The 24677-nt window shown below is 33.8% G+C and overlaps 1 long non-coding RNA gene across 3 annotated transcripts in view; it reads right to left on the bottom strand.

The window, feature by feature from the left end:
- Positions 1–9180: 9180 nt before the first annotated feature.
- Positions 9181–24677, bottom strand: part of LOC306661810 — a 167301-nt gene continuing 151804 nt past the window's right edge. For all 3 annotated transcript variants that reach the window (XR_013763962.1, XR_013763963.1, XR_013763964.1), the window contains exons 4-5: positions 13042–13174; positions 9181–10052 (exon numbers count right to left, since the gene is read on the bottom strand). This is a non-coding gene — a long non-coding RNA (uncharacterized lncRNA). The remainder of the gene's footprint in view (positions 10053–13041; positions 13175–24677) is intronic.

Below are 24677 nucleotides of genomic sequence, written 5' to 3'. Positions count from 1 at the left end.
TACTTGTGTAATTTTCCTACAGAAGAACCTTAAGGCAAGGATCTATAGTAATCCCCCACAAATCAGAAAGGGAAGGCAGTAAGACCACTTTCAGTAAAAGCTTCTAAGCTATAAATGTATAAATTGATTGAGGGTGGTGAATTCGTTTTATTCAGGTGTGTGCTCTTCTCACTAATAATTGTACGTAATAGGTTCTTGGTAACTGGCTATATTTGACAAGTGAATAAAGAAAGAAACAGAAATTGTAGGCAGGTGACCAGGAAGTCTGACTGCCCTGACAGAGGAGTTGCTATGAAATGCAAGGATATGGACATTAACAAGATAATTTCAGGAGCAGAGCTCCAGTTCTAGGGCTTTGAGTTACTGGAAGAGACATAAAGTCCTGGGAAAACCAGAAGAGGAACTCAGTCATGGAAGCAAGAAGATATACATTCTGTTACTGCAATTCTGAAATGGGTCTGAGAACTGAGGTTTTTTTCATAATAAATTTCAGTTTTCATATCTCTAAGGTGGGGATTATAAAAGATTGTAAATCGTTGTTTATTTTGAGAAGTAAATGAATCAATATCTGAAAAAAATACTTAGACATTGCCAGGGACGTGATATAAAAACTCTCAAGGTGAGGAAAATCACAAGATGTAATTTAAGGATCCCTCTATCAATATGTAATTATTTCTATTGTCCCCTTTTAGAAAAACAGAGGTCATCAACAACCTCCAAGTTGCTACGATCCATCATCAAGCTTGCATCTTACTTACGGTCTCTTATCAGTCCAAGAGATACTCTCCTCACTTGGTTTCCATCATAGCACACTTTCCTGTTGCCTTCTTCCGTCCCTTCCCTTCATCCTTTCTTGATTCTGTCTTTCTCATAATCTTTTTTTATTTTAGCACAGGTCTCATTAAATTGCCAAGGCAGATCTTCTTGCCCCAGACTTCTGAGTGGCTGGGGTTACAGATATGCACCATCACACTGTCATGATCTTAACAGTGGAGTGCCTTTGTGTTCTGTGCTGAGGCTCCTTCTTCCTCCTTTTGTGATTTCATTCAGATTATTTATAAATTTACTATGATATTTCCCAGATTTAAATTTCTTGGACAGAACTTTCCTTTGAATTTAAAATTCATACCTCCAATTACAAACTGAAAAACACTTCTAGTGCAAATAGATAGCTCACTTTAAAACTTTTTCAACCTGAAAATCATTCTTCCTAAAATGTGTTGTACTCACCATTCTTCCTGATCATATTTTATAGTAACACCATTCTTTTAGTAGTTTAGGATAACAACCTGAAAGCATTCTGGGTTCTTCATTTCTTAAAAACCATATGTCAAATCTGTCTGTAAATTTTGTTGCTTTTGTATCAATATACATCCCAAATTCGACGAGGTCTTTGTATTTGGATAATCCTGGTCTAGGTGACCACCTGTTTTAGTCAGCTATTTCACAACTGCGACTAAAAGATCTGACCAGAACAATTATAGAGGAGGAAAAATTTATTTGAGGGCTCATGCTTTCAGAGGTCTTTGTCCATAGAAAGCCATCTCCATTCCTTGGGACTTGAGGTGAGGCTGAACATCATGGTGGAGTATATGGCAGAGGGAAGCAGCTCACATGAGATCAGGAAGCAGAGAGAGAGAGAGAGAGAGAGAGATAGAGAGAGAGATAGAGGGAGAAAGACCCCACTCACCATATACAAATATATACCCAAACCACATCCCAATTCCCACCTCCTCCAGCCACATCCCACCACTTCAGTTATCACTCAGTTAATTCCTATCAGGGATTAAATCACTGATTGGGTTAAGAATCTCACAACCCAATCATTTCTCCTCTGAACCTTCTTGCATTGTCTCACACTTGAGCTTTTGGGGGACACCTTAAATCCAAACCATAACAATCTGTCACCTGGATTATTTGGTAATAATCCAAATTGAGCACCATGTTTTTATCTTCCACCTGTCAGTTCTCAGCTTGGGGACCAGTGGACCAAAACATAATTTTGATCATGTCATTCCTTTGCTCACAATCATGTTTTTGTACTGGGGATAGGATCAAGGGCCTCACATATGCCAGGCAAGCATTGTACTACTGAGTTACATCTCCAGTCCTTGTCTGCTGATAATCTTCCAACAGCTGTCCTTGTCATTCACAGTAAAATCAAGCCCTTTACAGGGGTCTATAAGGAAGTGTCTATCCTGACCAGCTTCCATCACTTCTCTGGCCTCTACTGCTCCTCTCTTAATATGGAACAAATAATAACAATGATCGTCCCTTCCAAATATAAAAAGTAGATTAACCAATATAGTTAAGTTTCTACAATATAATATCAGTGGATCAAAAATTCTCTTTTTTATAGGTTAAAATTTTGAGGACATTCTTAAATGGTATTTTGAATATATGTGAGAATTTTATTCAACTCTTTCAATTGCATTACTATTTTCTAGAAGGACACAGAGGGGAGTAAAACATAAAAATGGTTTTCAAAAAATAAAGATTTTATTATTTTGTTATTCTCACACTGATATTGCAGAAAACAAGCTTGATACTAAGAAAAGAAAAGAGAAAGGAAGGACAGGAAAAGAAAGGAAGGAAGGAAGAAGGAAGGAAAGAGAAAAAAAGAATTAAGATGAAGGATGGGAGAAAAAGAGGAGATGGCAGATCTGTTAACACAAACATAGTCTTATGCTAATACAACAATGTAAAAATATTTTGTGCAATATCCTTAAATTTAAAACACATGTAGCAACAATACATTCCAACATGCATTACAGTCACGGAGGTGCCCTAAGTATATGTAAAACCACATATACATTCAAACAAATTGCAAAGCACATTAAAATCATCAAATATTTCAATACTGATATATACTGACATACTACAAGTTTCCTAAGGAATTCTTAATTATGATTGTCATAGTAACATATTAAGAAATAATTTATAAAAATAGAACCTGAGCATGGTGTGCCAATGTACTTATAAATTATTTTTATTCAGAAATCCATATAGATTTGTCCTTCATATGCAAATTTACAACTAAGGATGGAATTGTTTTCTTGGTGTTTGAGATGGAGAGCAATCCTGTTTTGCCATACCTGCAGGTTATTAATTAATTTCACATTCACCATTATTAAAATATTTTATTACCCATGATTGAATGTGTTAATGAAAAATAAGTACATGTCACAGGCAAATATTATCAAAAGTGTAACAGGGCAATGAGAGTCACACAACCAAAAATGTAATCCATTTGTCATTTCATTGAAGAATCCAATAAACCTGGAGATGTGCATTATTGTAACTAAATAACTCCTGGTTCACTTATGGGAGAAAAGGAAAACAATGACATTGTTTGATATTATTTATTATTAGATGCTCAAAAAATTCTTATAATACCTAATATATTAGGAAACAGAATATTTCCCATCCTGGAAAATATGAAAAAGAAATCTAAGTTTAGAAAAAGTCACATATTCTGATAAAAAATACTGAGGGAATTAGTTCGGGCCATAGGATAAATTGATCACATAAATCTCTAGCAAAATATATTAATAGCTACAGTAAAATCCAATAAAACAAAATTAGCATCTCTATGCCTCAGGGCACATTCGACCTCTCTTACAGATTCCAGTTTCCAGAAATTGTTTTGGCTCAAGCCTTTTCTCTGCTCAAAAGCACTTTGTTTTGAAGACACTTATTTTTTAAAATAGAGAAGTATTCTAACACAGAAAAACTTTGTATTAAAAATATACAAAGCTTATTTTGAATTAGCATTTTGGACAATATGTACAGAAGAAAATTTACTTCTATCATTTTCAGTCAAAAAATAAATGAGAGAAAATTGATGCTTTTAATTCTGACTATAATGGTCCCATATGCATGAACATGAAATGAAACAAGGCAATGAAGATATTTTGCAAACTATAAAGTAATAAAGTATAAGGCAGTATAACCATTTTCTTTATAAGGAAACATCTAAGATAGGAATTTTGTAATGTGTTCTTGGTCAAGCGAACATTATTAACTGTTCTAAAATAAAATATTTGAAGGCAGGTGCAGTGGTGCATGTCTGTAATACCAGCTATTCAGGAGGCTGAGGCAGGAGGATTTCAAGTTCATGGCCTGTCTGGACACTACCCCAAAATTAAAAATAAAATGAACTGTCCTGGGTTCAAGTCCAGTATCAAGGAAGGAAGAAAGAACAGAAGGAAGGGAGGGAGAAGGGAGGGAAGAAAAAAAATGTTAATAAAAGTTTTGATTGATAGAACTTCAGTATTTTTTCCAGAATAGTCTTTTACTTAAATATTAAGTCAACTGATCTACTTCCAAAGTAAGTAAATTTATTTTGTTAAGCAAATATTGTAGTTACTTATTTGCATATTTTTATTAATTTATTATTCAAAAGCTGATTTAAGTTGTTAAACAGCTAATCTTTAGACTACTTCACATGAAAGATTTACATTATTTTCCTTCTAAAATAGGTGTCTTCTCACAATGGTAAAGAAGGGTCATATCAGTCCTTAAAGTGAATATAAATGAAATTCAGAAGTTAACCAGATAAAATAAGTATGTAAAATTATTTTCATTTTTTCAGTCATACAAAGACAAACTAATGTTAGTGATGTGCTAGAGAAAAAATTGATCATCTTGGTCTCCTCAGAAGTACCACTTGAAGCCAAAGAAACAATAAAAACATAAAATAACAACAACAACAAAAAAACCCACAAATCTTTTATTAATATCTGTGTCTCTCTTGCACAGAGATTACTAGGCTTAATGTCTTGAATTTTGTGAGTGTCTGACTGGCCAGGGATAGGAACATACCTGTGGTTATCACTGAAAAGTGGTGATTTTCATTACATTGAAAGAGACGGATAGTTAGAGAGGAAACAATAACTTGGAAAGAGGGCCTTAGTTGATAGAATGTTCAGCCATTTTGTTTCTTTTGGGTCTTACTATTTGGGGCTTAGATATCACCAAGTCCAGGTAAAGTGAGGTCATGCGAAGGGATGAAAAAAATTTACAGGAAGCCATGAATCATGACATGAATATTCTGTCAAAAACCTCATGTACAATTTGTAAACCATGTGGTTCAGTTTTCCTAATTGCATCTTAAAAATATATTCTTGTCTTCTTAAAACCTCTGATTAAGTTGTATTAAAATATTTTAGTTGGGCCTATACTTTGCCTCAGATAACTAAGAAAATTAATGCTTCTCAACCCCATGTATTAGGCCAGAGGTGGACAGGAAAGAGCAACTTTCCTGATAATAGGATGACAGTCACAGTGGCAATATTCAGTAGTAATAGTACCCAAAATTAAAAAAAAAAAAAAAAAAAAAAACCCAAAAGAGATAGGAATCTTTCTGTCACCACAAGGACATGTTTCTCTATTGCCAAATCTAGAGGATATACATAATGTGTTATTGAAAAATCAATGGGAGGCCGGAGTTGGAGTTGTGGCTCAGTGCTTGCCTGCCATATGTGAGGCCCTGGGTTCGATCCTCAGCCCAGCATATAAATAAATAAAGATCGCGGCTGGGACTGTAGCTCAGTGTTAGAGCACTTGCCTAGCATGTGTGAGGCACTGGTTTCAATCCTCAGCATCACATAAAAATAAACAAATAAATAAAGACATTCTGTCCATGCAAACTACAAAAAAATTTAGTAAAATAAAACAATCCATTGACAATTTAAAAAAAAAGAAAGATCAGTGGGTTTCCTTTCAGTTAAACAAGATAACTGAGTATTTTTGAGAATGGAGGTGTGAGGGTTTTTTTTCTTTTACTAGTTTAAGTAGTTTTTGTTTTGTTTTTTTTTTTCATAACACTAACTTCAGATGTAAAGTTAATAAGGAATAGAACTGGATGGATGGAAATCATTTCAATATTTTAGGATCAGTCTTCATGTTTTAGTATGTGATCTGAACAAACTTAAGAATGATGTTTACTGAAGTAGACAATATCCAATCATCAGGCTCCACTTTTACAATGTATGTGGAGACTAACCACATCTCAGTTGCTCCCCTGGTGGTACTTTGATGATCTACAGCAAAGTCCTCCAATGTGGTCTGTCTGCTTATTATATAATCTTATCCCCTACAGTGTAATTTCTACATAGCAGACAGAATAATCATTTAACATGTGAGCCATATCGTGGGGCTCCCTTGATGTAAACAATGAAATACCTCCCCAGGTCATTTGTGACAACTCCTACCATGTGTCAGGGAAGCTGCATGACCTGGCCACCCAACTCCTACTCCTCACATCCTAGAATCCTTCTTAGTGAACCCTCTGGCTCTCTGTTCTCACTCTCACTCCCTTCTCTATTTCCTTTCCCCACTCTCTACTTCAGCTGACATATTCTCATTCTTCCTCAAATAGCACAAGTGCTTCTCTCACAGGGCCTTTCATAGTAACCATTCTTTCTGACCAGAAAATCCCCTCTTCCCATTTATCTGAAAAGTTAATTCCTCCTTCAAACATTGGATTATCACCTTAATTGCACCTGCCCCACCCAAAGCATTTAAAATTGAAACTCTCTCTGCTTATATGATTTTCCTTCACTTTCTTTAATTTTCCATTTCTCAAAGCACTTGTATTTGTCTTGATATGCTATATAATTTAATCATTTATTATGCTCAGTTTTATCACCTATTGTCTATATTCCCCCCTACAATATAAACTTCATAGTGAAAGAATTCTTGTTTCATTTACTGCTCTCGTTAAAGCATTCAAATTAGAGTTGAAGATATAATAGGCACTCAGTAAAATATTGCTTTACAAAATTAAGGAAAAGGATCTAGATATGGACCAGATTGCTACCATCCTAATCCGAATAAAGGATTCCACAATCACTGCAAAGAGGAGTTTTTCTTTTTCTTTTTGTTTTAATACATATTTATTGGATGTGTTTGTTAGCTTTGCAAAACTGTAACCAAAATAGCTGACAAGTACAGCTTAAAGGGAAAGTTTATTATGGCTCACAGTTCCAGAGGTTTAGTACATGGTTAGTGGACTCCATTGTTCTGGGCCCAAAGTGATGCACAACATCATGGCAGGAGGGCCCAGTAGAGGGAAGCTGCTCTCTTCATGGCAGCCAAGAAGCAGAGAGAGGGGAAGGGAAAGGGGCTGCAAGGAACATGTACCCTTCTAGGGCACACCCCCAGTGATCCATCTCCTCCAGCCATGCCCTCACCTGCCTACAGTTACCGCTCTTGTCAATTCATTCAAACTAGGATGGACTGATCAGGTTACATCATTTCACAATCTTTTCACCTCTGGTCATTTCTGAATTAATAGGAGCTTTTGAGGTGGAACCTCATATTCAAACCATACATTGGGCCTAAGTGTGAGCCAGACAGTGATATACTGACAAGAAAAAGCTAACATTGTCCCTAATTGCATGGGATTATGTCCTAGTGGGGGACACAAATATTAAATAATCATAAAAATAAATCTAATGTGTTATAAGATAGGCAGGGTACTAGAGAGATTTGACCTAGGGAGGAATGTTGACAGGCTTAAATAAAGAAGTAACAAGTGAGCTGAAATCTGAAGTATGGGTGCTTTAGAAAGAAAGGAGAAAGAACATTTCCTAAGAGTGGAATAAGAATGTACAAAGACCTGTGGTGAAAGAAAACACAGGAAAAAATAGAGTGATTTTTAATGGATACAGGGCTTGTTTCAGGGGTGATGAAATCTTCTAAAAATTGGCTGTGTGTGTCTTTGTGAAAAAACTAGGATATTACTGAATTGTACACTTTTAAGTAGGTGAACTGTATACTGTACCAGATGGTTTGAGCTCATCCATATAAAAATATCATTTTAAATGATATTAATCATTTAAAAATAATATTTTGCTATTTCTCACATGCAAATGCACAAATAACTTGCTCACTTATTAATAGAGAAAATCAAGAGAGAGAACAAACCAATCAATATGCCACAAATATGAATATGATATTTTTAAAAAATCCCAGAACGTTACTGATAACAAGCAAATCTTAAATAAATGAAATCAAGCAAATTATTAAAAATAAAGAAATACTTAAGTTTTTTATTCATGTGTCCTAATGAGGGGGTCAACTACTATAAATCTTTTTTAAGAATAGTTTATGTTTCCAGTACAATTGCAAGTCACTCACTTCTGATGCTTTTTTAACCAAACACTTCACATGGAAAAATAAAGGAACAATAATAGTTAAGACACTTTTTAACAATCCTAAGAAGGGATATGCCTTTGTGGATATTAAGATAGATTATAAGCTATAAAATAATTAAAACAAGGCTGTATGACAAAAAACAACATCATAATTCACTACAGTAGTTATTTGGCACAAAACGTGAGTTAATAGGCAAATTAATAGACTATAGTAAACTACCATAAAATAAACCCTAGTGTTTATAAAATTGATTTTTTACTGAAGGAACTATCACAACCAATGGAAAAATGTTAATCAATAGTATTAACACCATAAACCAAAATTAGCTTCAACTAAACTAAACACTTAAATAAATTACTAAAAATAAAGAAATATTTAACATACTGCTGAATTGGAAACAATTTACCAATTTTTAATAATAAATGCAGTTTAAGAAGAAAATGTTGATAGATGTGAATGAACAATAATTAAAGCTCCTGTGTCAAAAGAACACAAATCAAATTAAAATTAAAATTTTAGGCTGGAAAATATACCAAGGTTTATGTTGTGTTTGTATGTGTGCAGAAACACACAATTAAATTTGAGAAAACAGGAACATATAATAATAAATGATTAGAAAGAAAAGAAAATAAGAAATGTTTAACAAATATGAAAATAATAAATTTAAAATATTATACAGGGCTTCTTAATGGGTACAAGGAGAAAAAATTTCTTTGTACACATGAAAAGTGTTTTAAAATCAACTGCTGCTGCAACTAAAACTACCCAACCAGAGCAACTGTAGAGGAGGAAAGGTTTATTTGTGGGCTCACGGTTTCAGAGGGTTTAATCCACAGAAGGTTGGCTCCATTCCTCAGAGCTTAAGGTGAAGCAGAACATCATGGTAGGAGAGGGTGGCAGAGGAAAGTGGTTCATGTCATGATCAGGAAGCAGAGAGAGAGACTCTACTTTCCAGATACAAATATATATCCAAAGCCATGCCCCATTTCCCACCTCCTCCCGCCACACCCCACTTCAGTTACCACTCAGTTATCCCTTTCAGGGGATTACATCACTCACTGGGTTAAGACTCTCACAACCCAATAATTTCTCCTCTGAACCTTCTTGCATTGTCTTGCCCATGAGCTTTTGGGGGACACCTCACATCCAAACCATAATGAAAGCATTCAATAGTTTGTACCAAGACACTTAAAAATATTAATATCATTCAGTTTAATTATTCTAATCCTGATACTTTTTCTAGGCATGGCATCACCAATTTGGACATAAAAATAAGTTGAAAATAGGTGTAGACTTAAATTTTGTCTATAACAGGAGAAAACATAAGTCACACTTTTAATAGATAATAAAAATAAGATACTCTCAAATTTTTTAACAGCATTGGAAAATTTTTACAATGTAATATTGAGTTAGAAAATCATTAAACTGCACTTAGATTTTGATCACAATTTGGATATAAGAAAATATTAACAGAAATATGCAAAATGCAAATGTGGTAATTATGACTACCTTCCATGAATATAAAGTTTTAAAATGTTTTCTTTCTTCTCCACTTTTTAAAGTTCACATCCATTCCTATAATAGTCATGTACACAGTGGATGAAACTAGCTTCTCTAAATATTGCCCAGTTATTTCAATCATTTTTTTCATATTTTCTGCTAGTTTACAATTATTAAAATATGACACTAGGATCCATAATGACTTTAAATTCATTTAAATGGAAAAGCAAATATTTTACCTCAATCAAAATTACAATAAAATTGATATTATAGGTTATAGCATCTATTATCAACATGAATGAGTTTGTGGTTCATAAATAATAATTTTGAAGGCTGGTAGTACAGTCACATCTTTTAAATGTGTTCATAGCTCATATTTTCTTCCAGCTCTGTCAAGAAATAAATGATTAAAGAAGCAAGTTAAAACAAAATATTTCTTATTCTTTGTTAAACTTCACATTTCTATGTTACCAATTCATTGGGATATATGGAGCAAGTTTTTGCAGAAAGTTGAATTATAAGTAAAAATTGTGAGTTTAATTTATTCAAATTATAGGCATGTAAATCTGGTCAAGTCAAAACCACTTTATAAGTAGCAAAGAAATAGAACATATTATTAATTAATTTGCATTTGCTTAAATTCAAATGCATATTAAAACAGTTTTTTAGCCGGGCAAGGTGGCACATGCCTGTAATCCCCATGGCTTGGGAAGCTGAGGCAGGAGGATCCAGAGTTCAAAGCCAGCCTCAGCAAAATCACCTCAGCAAAAGTAAGTTGCTAAGCAATTCAGTGAGATCCGGTCTCTAAATAAAAATACAAAATAGGATTGGAGATGTGGCTTAGTGGTTGAGTGCCCCTGAGTTCAATCCCCGGTACCAAAAAAAAAAAAAAATGTTTTTTCAAATCTCTGTTTCCATTTATCTAAGACTGATCACAATGATGTGAAATTGGCATCATTCCTTTGATATTGAAATGGAAAAATAACCAAAGTAACGCCATTTTGTTCTGACCAGACTCCATTGTACTTGTAATGTTTTCCTTTCAGCCTCCAGAAGCTGTATGTATGCTGACGGTACAGTGGAAACTTCCCACATCCCTGACCATGGCCCTGCTGTATAACAAAAATGACTCTGAAATGTGTAATCAACACAATCCTCTCATGTAATCAAATAGCTGTCTTTACAGGGTCTTTCTGACTTACATGTGCCTCAGTTGTCCTTGTGGTTTTGTGAAATTTTGCCTTTATAAACTCTGTACTTCTAAAATTCAGGGATGGGAGATCTTTGAGGCGTTAGCCTGTTTCCAGTCACTGCTTACCTGGCATGCTCATTAAAAAACCCTTTTCCCTTTCAATTTGGTTCAATATGCATGGTGGTTTGTAATTTTCCTACTCCCCATAACAATATGTGAAATTACTTTTGAAAACACTGTAATAGTAAATTATGTTAAAAACTTTGGTTCACTAATTTAAGTGAGGTTATTATCTTTTCTGTTTCTATATGCCCCTCCTGCTCAAATTCAAATATTTTAATCTTTAGTTAAGTTCAAATATTAAAATGAGGGTAATCATTTCATTCTAAGCCTGTGCTCATTCTCCTCAGCCATTAGCTCTTTTCCTTTGAGTGTTTTGAATTTGTGTGACAGCAAGAATTGAAAGAACATCAACTCCTGGGTGCAGTGGCACAATCCCCGCAATTTGGGAGGCTGAGGCAAGAGAATCCCACGTTCCATGCCAGCCTCAGCAACTTAGTGTTACCTACCTGTCTCAAAATAAAAAATAAACAAGGCTGGGGGTGCAGGTTAGTGGTAGAGCACTCAGGGGTTGAAACCCCGGAACCACAAAAAAACAAAAAAAACAAACAAAAAAAAAAAAAACAGAAAAAAAGACAGAAGGAAAGAAGGAGCATCAGCTGCCTCTTTTAATCTGAATTTAAGTGCCCTAACTGCCAATTAGAAGCCCTCAATTCTTTGGTATTTTGTAAGAGTTACACATTGCAGTCTTTTGAAAGATTGACTCAGCAGAGCTTCACAATCCTTCTGTCAAACCTATGCAGTTTTAAAAACTAGCTCTTCATTTTTTCTCTGAATTTAAATTTATATAGTGGTACAAATTAAGATTATTGTGCCCATCCTATTTTTGTCCCAAACTTATTTTTGCTAAGCAGTAAAAACTATTGTAGTAAAATTTGTTAGCATGTATTTGTGCTACTCCTTGATCCTGTAGCTCTGTGCCACTTTTTTGACTGTATTTCATTAAAATTACTACATGTACATGTCTTGACCTTGTATGTATGTTTCATGCCATATCCTATTGGACTATTGGAATAACTGAAACAATAGTCTTAAATCTGTTCTGGTTGCAATGTTTCTACCACCTTCTATTTTCTCCATCTCTCTCTTGCTAAACTCAACATCCTCAAAATGCAGAAATGATTGGATTTTCATTAGTTTGCTAAATAAGTCTCTACACATTACAAGGAGCAGCTATTGCTTAGGAAATGTCAATAACCTTAGAAGTCAAACCATGCTGATTTGCTTCTGTTGAAGCATGGGAAAAACTACTGCTCTGGATTTATTAGCTGGTTCTATCGGGAACATTAAAAAAAAAAACAAGTTTCTGAATGTGAACAAGAGCCATGAGGAGCAGGAAAGTGTGCTATGTGGAAAGCAGATGCTGTGCCTCCTAAACATGGCTGTTGCCCTGATCAATTTTGCTAGGTCAGTTACCTTTCCTGAACCCCAGTTTCATCTGCAAAAACAATAAGTGGTCATAATTTTTAAAACAATTTTATTGAACTATCTTCGGAGAAATTTACTTGAAAACAAAATTTCCTCCCAACCTAGAAAAGCAATCCAACAGAGGAGAAAAGAATGAAAACATTATTGAATAGCATTAAACCAGGATGTGATGCACATCACAGGTAATCACTAAGAGATTGCAAAGTCAGAGAGCAATCTCATCCTTTTATATTGCTAAACAGATACAGTCCATTACATACTTGTTCTCAATGTAAACAATAACTAGTTCTCAAATAAGAGGACCTGATGGCACCATGTGTCACATACGGTTCATGTCAGATTCTTGGTAGTTGGGTTGGTCATCTATGTTTGCTAATTGACTTCAACCAAAGAAAATACAAATGTCTGGTGTTTATGACCAGAAATAGTTTTGCAACCTGGAGTGAGATGCCCACTCAAGTTAGGCTTCTATCCTTCCACAGAAACTGGGAAAGGGAAACTTTCTTTTCTGATTACATTTGGAAAAGATTCTTCACAGACTTGAGAAAGATGTTCCTTGGCTTTTAAGCTACCCAGTAGTTTATTTCACTTTTTAAAAGACTGACATGCATTTCATAAAACAGAGAAAGAATTCTTACCTCCAATTGAAAGCAACGGAGACAACTGACCACGGCTGAAACCTGGAAACTGTGAGTCAAAATAAATTTTCCTCATTTCAGTTGTTTAATCCAGGGCAGAAAGCTGACATATGCTTATTTCCTCTTGGGGTCCCTGTAAGAAATAGAGCACTATGGAGGAGCTGCACACTGATAAAGGATACAGTATTCAATGCAGGTTAGGCCCCTGAATGTTGCAGCCTGGCCTCCTCAAATAGTCCTCAGACAACTCCATTCTCCAACTGGACTCTTCCTAGGATTCCAGACTTTAAATATTCTCTATAATTAGATGAACCTCAAATTTATATCTATAGCCCAGACCTCTATCCCATGATGTTTTGTAAATCCAATGGCCTTCACATTTCTACTCTTACATGTATATAAGAAAAAATTTAGCTCCCCCACTTTATAACCAGCATGCCCAGCTTAGTAAACAGCACCACCATTCATTCAGCTACTCAGACCAAAGACTGATAGAGATAGATAGATAGATAGATAGATAGATAGATAGATAGATAGATAGATAGATAGATAGATCCCACCTCCACATATAATTCATTGCCAAGTTTTAGCTTTTAATTACTATTGAAACATTGGAATGGGTTGGGGCCTTCTGGGAAACTGAGGCAACATGAAGGCCTCCTTCAAACCCTAATTCTTATTATTAAGTCAGAAAGACTTCAGACATATCACTCAGAGTAACAGGAATAGATAGGAAAGGGGAAAAGGAGACACTCTCAAGGAAGAGAGTGGGTCAGCTCAGAAAGAAGAGACAGCATGCTCCTCCTGTCATCCAGTCTTATTGGGGGGCAGCCCAGGGAAGTTTCCAAAGAGTCCCAGCCAGATCCACCTCCTGACTTTCAGCTAAACATCAGATTTCCAAGTCTCTGTTATCATGAAAACTCAAGGTCACTTCGGCCCTTGCTAACTCACTCTAATTGGAGCTCATTCTTACATTTATGTTTAGGGGGAATCATCCTTATCTCTCTGAGTTCTGAGATGTGGTCTGTGTAACAGTCACACAAGTGCCACCCTTCAGGGTGACTTGTGTTCTTCTTACCATCAGCCTTTGGGGCCTGCATCTTTCCTGCAGATAACAGGTACTTTGCTGAGAAATATGACATATGCTCTAGACCTAAGCAGACAGGACTGCAGGTACATTGATTTTTGAAAGTGGAAGCATGTGGAGGTCAGCACAGTGGGCCCATTTTATAGAATTATTCCCTCAACCTCAAGTTCCCAGCATTCATATCTGTCTTCTATTGCTATCACCCGAATATTAACCACTTCTCATTTCTCACCACTGTCACTCAAATTGAAGCTGCCATCATCTCTTCCAAAAAACACCAACTTTTCAGAATACCAAAATGACATTCAAAAAACACATCAGATAGTGTCATACCCTTGCTCAAGATCATGTCATAGCCCCTTGCTCAAGATCATGTCAGAGCTTCCCATCACAGAGCAAAAAGCAAAGCTCTTGTTGAGTGAAGTAGGATAGTCATGAAGAGACAAATGCCCATGTTAATTCACTTACATTATGAATATTTAATACAGTCAGATTCATAGGGGGAAAAACAGAATGTTTCTTACCAGAGGCTGTCGAGTTGTGTGTTGGCCATAATGCTTCAGTTTTACGAGCTGAAAAAATTCCAGAAATCTATTCCACAACAATGGACTATACTTAACAATACTAAGCAGTATACATGAAGATAGCTGAGATGATTTAAAAAAAGAAAAAAAGCTGTTGACATGATCTACAATGTCCTCATAACACATATATATGTGTCTAAGAGAAAACCACTAGAATGGTAATAGAATAAAATATATAAAACAAACTAGTAAGAATCTATCGACTGTATATGCTCCATAAAATATTTGACCATCAGGAGGGGAGAGGGAGGAAAGGTAGAGTAAGAATATAAAGGAAGCCCTCTAATCCTTGAATGATCTGTAATAAATTTAGGACTCTATGAGCTTTTAATTAATAGATCTTCATAGCTAATGCCGGTAATATTGAATTAGACCTATGTTCCTTCTAAAATCTTAGTTTTGATTTTCAAAATGAACTTATTATTTATCTTTCATTGACTAAACCACATATTTGTTTGGAAGGACAATGTGATAATTTAGATAAAAGTGTGATTTAAACAGAAAACACTACCCAGCCCCTGAGAAAGGATATAGCAACTCATTTCTAAGATTTGTTTTCTTTTCCACATTACTCAGGGGCCTTCTTTTCAAGGAAAAGATGGACTTATTGTTTAGTCAATAAAGTATAGAACTATGCACTCAATAAATGTTGATTTCTTATGAAGGTTTAAAAGTACAGATATTTTGTTCTGGTTTTTTTTGTGCACAATTTTACACAAAGGAATTTATGCCTGTTCTATACTGTCACTTTAGTGACATTCCTACTCCTATTAAAAGCTGCCTGGAAACTTTGAAGAAAAGAGAAGGTATTCACAGTAGACTGCTTAACATGTGTAAAGAAGCATATTTAGTTTAAATTCAGATATATTTGATTTAAACCACATCACTTCAACCACAACATCTGCACACATATACCCAACCATGCCTGCAAAAAGAAAAGAAAAAAAAAAAAAAAACTATAGTAAAAGGAAATGCTTTATTACATGTTTTACCTACTTTAAGGTGCTGACTATTAAGTAATTCTGCTGCCTCAGAACTAGGTTAACTATTAAAAGTTGTGTAAATGTTACTGATTATTTCTGTTGCTTTTTCATACAATTAACATAAACTTGATCTATGTTGGTAATTTTAAAAAACACACACACAAAGGATCTTAGGCAGCATTAAAAATGCTGATCTGCAATTTGCTACCAGGAATGCAGGCGCTCATTCTTACATACCCTGAGGGTGAGCAAGTTGAGGATATTTTAATAAATTCACAAGTTAAATTCTATTTTTGAAAAAGCCTTAGAAATTAATGCTAAACTCTAAACAGGATTGGTTGTACCATATTAGATCATAAGTGATATGCAAACATTTCTTTTTAGAAAAAACCCACCAGCATAATTTATAGGATTATTTTTCAATTATAGACATTTAAGACTATTCGCAAAACTACTCTGTACTTATAGTTAACCTGCAAACAAAGAACAAGAGACTTCTAAGGTTCATAATAAGGAGTGACTCTTAAAATTAACTGTACATAAAATTATTTAGGGAATTTCTAAAGAATAATGATGACAGTGACTGCCTCCCAGAAATTCTTAGTTTTCTGAGACAAGGCCACTGATCTGCGAATGACCTGGAATAATCAGACCTGTTCAGACTTAGTGTTGTTCAAAGCCTTCTCTCAACCCCATACACAAAACACATTAAAAACAAATTAATTAAGGCATTCGACTTTAGTTGCAGTATCTGGTAACTTCATTGTCTAACCACAGCCATCTCACAATCTCAATTTAGGAATAACATTGGGATTTGATAAATTAACACTCTGGGGAAAGAGGGCAAGGGTGAGAACCAAAAAACAAACAAACAAAAAAGGCAGAACTGCTGTCTACCGTGATAAAATACTCCAAAAAATGGATGAAAATTGAATTTCCATATTTTTCTAGACAGTTTCCCAAGAGTGAGCCCCTTTGAACACTATCAGCCATAGTAAAAATTCTCTGCTATCTCTACTATCAGGGGCTTCTTCTCCACAGAAAAGAAAAAAAAAAGCAAGAAAAATTGTCATTTGTAATTTTTTGCAGGAAAACCAAGTAGGATGAAGGAGAAAGTGAAAAAAAGAAAGAAAGAAAAAAAAAAAAAACAGACACAACTCAATATACTAAAGGAGTTCATGGTATTTGTAACAAACACCTTTGGGAACATGATGTATGCAGTTCATGATGTCTCTTCCTTGGAGATTCTGCCCTTATCCACTTATTCCTTTGATGGGTAGCCTCACTTATATTCATACTATGCTCTATTAGCATAGTTTGAGAGTTAGTTGATAGGTGCTATTGCAATAAAATTCTTTCCTAGGTAACCTGGAGTTGCAATTCAAGTTTAGATTGTTACTACTGATTTTTACGGTGATTTAAAATTCTTAATCTTCAACATTAGCCATCATGTGTCAGAAAACAGATTGTCAATATCAAAATGATTAAAATGAGACCTCTGAAACTCATCACGACCTTACATTTCCTGTTTTAATGAACAAAACCACCCTAAAGACCACATATTTACTTCCTCATTCATTTATTCCATCTTATTTAAAATGTGCATTCTATTTGTAATACACAAAAATGGTATCTATTAATTTAACTTTATATGTTGCTCAAATCCTCAACTCCTTCTTTATATCTTAAGTATTTAATAGTATTTTAATGTTTGGTTTCTTATTAACTCTTCCAGTAATTTTGTGCTTTTCAGTGTACCTTATATTTTCAATTTTTTTTTCACAATTATTGTTTGCTCCACTATTCATTAAGTACATTTATGATGGGATTGTCTTCATTATCAATTATATCCAAAGGAGTTAATAAATATAAAGACCTTGCCTTATGCCTGTCACACAAAGAAAAAATGTGATTATTTTTAATATTGGGCAACTAAAGATTATCATCTTTTGCTCATTTTATTTTATAAGCTGTATTTGAATGACCGCTATGTACTTGTCACTGTGTTTGGCTTTGGTTATAATCTCTATCCCCAAGGAATCCACATTTTAATAAGACTCATTAATATTGCAGCCTTAGTATAAGAATATACCTTTTATCAATGTAGGTAAAAGTCAATATATTATTTGCTTTTTATTCTTTCAAATTCTATCACTAATGCACCTAACTGCTTGTCTTTCCTATTGTTTGTTCAATAATTTTTTTCCCTTTTCCATTAAGAACAACATAGAATTAAATTTACTTTTGTTTTTTAAATACAGTCTGAGAGCAAGCTTGTTTCAGTAGGATATTTTATCCTGTTAAAAAGCATTCACTGAAGTTCTTGGTTAATTTAGTTTTCTTGTTTTATTCTTTTAGTTCATCAAAATTCCTTATTTTTTTTTTATTTTTTGTCTATCATCATATGCACTGAGCTATTATTCCTCTATTCTCTGCAGTTACTTGAGAGTCAAAACATTTTTTAATTCCAGTTTAATTCATCATGTAAGTTTTTCCAAAATCTACATGAGACTACTTTTACTATGAAAATTAAACAAATACAGATATTTTGACTCCTTTTCCCTCATGCTGGAAGGAAAAATATCAATGATTTTTCAACTTCTTACCCATTTCTAGTTTTTGTCAAATTAATCTTGCAATGTCAACATAAATAATAATCATAAAATTTTCAAGAAATCAAAAATATTCATGATTTCTTCCCATTAGATGGAAACAGATTTAGATTTGTAATTTCATGTAACTTATTTCTGCTCATGACTTTTACCTTAATATAAGGCATCATACTTTTCTAAACTTGTTGTAGATATTTTATATCAATTATTCAGAGTAGTCCAGACATTCACACAACTGCCACTACCCTAGAACCCCATAAACAATCCATCATGTTTCTGAGAAAGTGTCTTGTTGCATTTGCATGTGAAACATCAACTTGCTTGGGTGTCAAATTTTTGATTCAAAACTTTTTTCTCTCAAAATTTTATGATCATTATTCCATTGTCATCTGATGTTTCACGTTGTAGAGGAATATTGCTGCAAGTTTGTTTGTTTTAAGTAACAGGTTTTATTATTGTTATTTTTCTATATGAGAGTCTAAAGGATTTTTTTGTGTGTGAGAATTTAGATGACACTAATACATATCTAGGCAAGGATCTCTTCTTCAATTTTGCCTAGGAAATAACAATGTTTCAGCCTTATTTTTACTTTGCTAAATTTGTCTTTGCTCATATTTTACATTCATTTGACAGTTCTTTACTCCTTTCTGAATGGGAACATTTCTTTTGAGGTTTGGTTTTTACGAGCGAGATAATGTTAAAATTTTTCTAAACGCCCACCTCTAATTCTCAACATCATTCATGTAATAGCTGGGAATTTTTTTCCTCAAATCCAAAGCCAGAATTGAATTGTAATACTATTACACTTAGTCCTACTTCAAATAAATAGTGCAGGATTATTCTAGAGTAACTATAATAGAAGTTTGACTCCTGTCCAAATCTAAGACTCTGAAAATAAATGCAAAATAAAAGCACTGATCTCCAAACTCCTTTCATCACAATCCTCTATCAGAAAAAAAAAAAATATATATATATATATATATAATATATGTGAGAGTTAATGTAATAATGCACTACTCTGTCCACCTGCTACATCAGTAGAGTTTTGGCAAATAAAGCAATAGCCACACATTTTCCAGTTTACATCTCTGCTTTATCCAACCCACACAATGGGAAAACTAAAATCTGTTGTCTATCTTCTTGATTTCCCTCAAGGCAAGCATAGGTGAGGACTATGTTTACCATTTCAACTCCATCATTTTTCAGTTATTTATTGTCTGTAATTAAATTTTAATGTCATGGCTTAGTTTCATCACTTCCTGTGTAGAAGGACAGAGGGAATCTTTATGAGTTTAGTTTGAGCATGCTGTATGCTACATCATAAAGAGTTGGCCAAAGATTAATATAAGAATATTTAGAAGCTCTATCGTCTAACATAACTTCAATCACATCACTCCTCTAGTTAAAATCCTTTAGAGTCTCTAACGACCTACAAAACACAATTCAAACTTCTCAGTGAGGATGACACCATTAGTCATGCATTATCTCCCATCACTGTTTCAAAGTGTACTCTTGTGTCCAATGCTTAGAGACTATTTTTGGCCAGACACAGTGGCACAACCACCCAGCTCAGGAGGCTGAGGTAGGATAATATCAAGTTCCAGGCCAGGGCTGGGGATCTACTTTAGGACAGCATTTGCTTAGCATGTGCCCAGGTCCTGGAGTTAATCCCCAGTACCACCAAAAAAGAAACTATTTTATTTCCCACAGTGAACTCACTTTTTTCGAGCTATCATGTCTTGGCATGCATCATTTCCTACAAAAAAAAAAAAATAATAATAATAATAATAAGGCGTACCCGCTTCTCTTCCATTTGCTTGATCAACAAGAAGTTATTTTCCAAGGAAGGCAATATGTTAGTTACCACAAGAATTCAGGTCTTAGCCTACTGTCTATAAGGTTTCAAGTATAGTGTGTATGTGTGTTGTATGATTATATTAGGCACAATATAATAAAGCTTCAAGTAAATGAAGACATCCCTTAGGCAGTTGTTTATCTTGCTTATATGATAGTGTTATGTTATGTATATGTTTTCCAAACCATCTGCTTCCCTCTTCTTTTACTGCATAATGGTTCTTTACATACTATCTACATGGTGCATTACCCTAATTTACTTCCCAAGTTTCCATATCCCAAATACAAATGCCTAAACCTAGAAGAGCCAATCTTGTTTTCATCCATAACACATATATCAACAGCAGTATTCCACATAATTGATACATTGAACAAGTTCTACTAAGAACAGATATCTAATTTTAATATTTTCTGAATAACATCATTTTCTAAAAGGAGTTATAAATCATTTAAATTGAGTAAACTACAACCAGAGGAGTGAAAAACGGAATTGTCTAAAAAAGTTATATTTTTGTGCTACTAATTTAGCAACTTGATGGAAATGATATGATATAAACCATATTGAAAACTGGTATTTCTTCAATATTTAGAAATAAGAATATACATTTGAATAAATATGTAACTTCTCTAGGATATTACTTTGCAATTATATGCTGCTTGCACAATGTCAGCCACCATTTTAAGAATCTTCACACAAGCCTAGAAAACAAGTAACATTATTTTTCTTACTTTGTATATGTGCTAAGACACAGAGAAGTCAAATAAGTTACATTTAAACACACTTCTAGTATGTAGTATATGGGCTGTTAAGTACAATGTAATAAATTCTATCTACACAAGGTTTACAAACATCCTCATAAATTTATGATTAATAATTGATGTAAATGTAAAACATACATTATTTTATGAATTTTTTAATTATAAAGAAATAGTATTTTCAGATTGATAGTTGAGTGTTCCTAAGTAATCAACTTATTTCTAAGAGGAAGGACATGATTATTTGTAGTATCTCAGCAGTAAAAAAGAGTTCCATCTACACTACTTTAATATGTGAAAATTTGGAATTACTTTGCAATTTAATTAAAATTGTAGTTAGAGAAAAAGCATGTATTAAATGCCAACATTAGACCATTTTTAAGTATTCCAATTTTTGGCTTCTGGATGTAGTCAATGCCTCATATACTGCAGGTTTCTTCCTGTGTACAATGCACAATGTTAACTACTGGCTAACTTAGTAAATGATTCAACCATTAATCTGAATGTGTGTGGGTATTGTTCTCTTTCTGAAACTGGCTTCCTTGCTGGAGGTTAAAGACAAAATTATTATGGTACTTGTGAAAGCACATGAAATTACAACATGTATTATGCAATATATATCATGATATGAAATAAATATATAATACAATTTTTTTATATTACAAAAAAATTCAGGATCAGAATAATAGATATAGGAACCTATATTAGTCAGCTTTTTGCCACTGTGACCAAATACCTGAGAAGAACAACTTAGAGGAGGAAAAGTTTATTTTAGGCTCAAAGTTTCAAAGGTCTCAGTTCATAGTCATGTGACTTCATTGCTCTGGGCCTGAGCAAAGTTGAACATCATGGCAGAAAAGTGTGGCAGAGGAAAAGCTACTCCGCTTATGACAATCAGAAAGCAGAGGAAGAAAGGGAGGGAGAGAGAGAGAGAGAAATGTACCAGGAAAAGATACAGTCCCCAAGGCCATGTCCCTAGTGACCTACTTCCTCTAGCCACATCCCACCCTCCTAGAGCTCCCACCCAGAAATCCATTCAAATTAATTTATCGAGTGGATTAATCCATGAATTATGAGGTTTTAGCCCTTATGATTCAGTCATCCTACCACTGAACATTGCTTTATTGCCTAACATATGAGCCTTTGTAGGGACATTCCATATACAAATCAAAACAACTATATAGGGAGAATTTGCAGTAAGGAAGAATTCAACTCCAACTGCAGCATGGGCAAGTGGGAATTCACAGCTAACGAGGAGTGTGAAGGTCAATGGATGGAAAATTACTGAGAGAAAACATGGGTATAGGAGTCATTAGATACCAGAGGTGTTGGTTCTTAGTAAACTGACTTTTCTGGGTTCTTGTTACTACTGAGCTTTATAAGGAAAAACTATTATTACATAACTTACTTGTAATACTGAATAACTGGTAATAATGCATGAAAAATGTGAAGTAAATATCATAATTATTTTAAGATAAACTCAATTCATTTTTATAATTTTAAATCACTATTAAGTTTTCTGAAATTAGAGCAATTGAAAGGACAATGAGAAAAATATGATAGGTATAATTAAGTTCTTCATATCAAATTGATTCTCATGTCAAAGTCCCACCTAATTATAAGGAGCAAGAATGAACTCTCTGAAATTACAACATGTATTATGCAATATATATCATGATATGAAATAAATATATAATACAATTTTTTATATTATAAAAAAATTCTATCTTGCACACAATATGCCTATCCTACATATAGCTACTATTGTGAAATACATATGCTTCCAGAATGAAAAGTAAGAACTTTCTAATTTTAGTTTTATCCTATTGTTCTAAGACCCTTCTAAATTAACATTGCTTCTATGTCATTCCCTAAAGGATCACATTCAATCTAACACTCAATATGTATCCAATGCATATAAATTTTAAAAATTTGTATATATGTATCCATATATACATATGCATATAAATATGTTTGTATATAAAATATATATATGCTTTTAGTAACTCAGCGGAGGAATGAATGGTTTAAATATAAATATTTAAACATAGTTATCAAAGGAAAAAATCATCAAACCATGAATATATTTAATATACTTAAAATACCATAATATATTATTTGCCTTTATTAATTTTCTGCTTATCCCTCAATGAACTTGAAGTCATATAAAATATGATAAAACATCTTACAGATAATTTTGCCTAAAATATTTTTTAAATGAGAAGCCAAGTGATTTCTCATTACTTCAAAAGGTCTCCTACTTACATGAAATTCATTTTATTTTTATGAAGAAATTTTAAAACCCACTGAATTACACACCTCAGTCTTCTATAACTCCTGAACAAAAATTCTGTATTCTGGTTTACATTGTTTCTTCTAAACTGGGTTTTATATAATATCCATAATCTGAATCTGTAAAATAGGAATTGTCTCTATTTTGTTTTATAATGTAGACATGGTGTTTTTGTCATGGTAGCATTTTTGTCTACTTTAAGAATCTTAGGTCTCTTTGGAGGAATATTCAAATGACTGCTAACCTAGGGTGTTATTTTAATGTTGAAAACATTGTTTTGCCATTTTGTAATTAAAGAGATTTTTCTTGATGCAAATATTCAGCAACACTCTTCAGGGACATTTTCAAGCAAATGTTCCCACTTTGTGTGTGTAGCAAATGAAGTGATTTTTATACTTTTCCTAGTACTGTTTGTAAGCTTGCGAAAGTGCTTCGCTCTAAGAATGGCCTATGATGGCTATAAGCACAGCAGTCTGAAGAAAATCTTTAAGAATACTGAAACACAATTTGAAGCAATGTGGAAGAACTGTCGACTTTTGGGAAATAACAACAGCAGACAGACCAACCTGGCACACAGCAATCAGAAATGAGGTCATTCACATTAGCAAAAACCTTGGGCATTTCTAAGGAAAGAGAATAAGCCAAAAACAACCATTTCCCCAAGCCAAAAGATTCTTCACATGTACAGTAAAAAAAAAAAAAAAAAAAAAAAAAAAGGCTGCTGACTCCATATAGATCCTTCCAGTAACCTCTAAGGTTCACAATTAACAACAACATCATCAGGCAGCTGTATTATCTTCACATAAGGAGTTCACAAATGTAATGTATTAATGAGATTTCAAAAGTTTAAGTTCTTTAAACAAGGTATTCAACATTACTCTCTCCATCTTCAACTGCTGACTTTAGCAATCCTATTTTCTATAGTCATTTCTTCAAGTAATTTTCTACATATTCAGAGAAGTGGGGAAAAAAAGGTTTGAGAATTATGAATCATGTTCAGCTAGCTGGTAATTGAAATGCTTTCTTAGCGCACACTTTCCAGTAGGGTGTTGCTGTGGGGGAAAATTTACCTCCTGTGGATTGTCTTCAAAGCTGTAAAAACTCCTTATTTTGTTTTCTTTAGCTTGAGGTTGGGGCGGGGGGTTGATGTTTCATCCTCATTCTGATAAAATGATTTTTGTTCCATATGTTCTGTTTGAAGGCCTGTAATTTCACCACTGTTGATGGTGGAAATGAAGTTTGGTGGAGGAAATGATGTGGAAAGTTGCATTTGATATTTCTGGGCTGTCCCAGCAAATTTGAGAGTGAGCAAGCAAACAGATTTTTACACACAGCATTTTCTATGACATTAGAAAGCTACAAATATTCTTTCCTTTTCAAAAAAAATAATTATTTTGGTTTGATTTATCAATAATGTTTTCACTGTAATTATAGTAGAAATAATGAATGGATCTTCTGTCTGCTAAG

Source organism: Sciurus vulgaris (assembly GCF_902686455.1).
Source record: "Sciurus vulgaris genome assembly, chromosome: 5".
Classification (NCBI taxonomy): Eukaryota; Metazoa; Chordata; class Mammalia; order Rodentia; family Sciuridae; genus Sciurus; species Sciurus vulgaris.
Note: the sequence above shows the minus strand (reverse complement) of the source record. Positions and strands in the feature narration are given on the sequence as shown.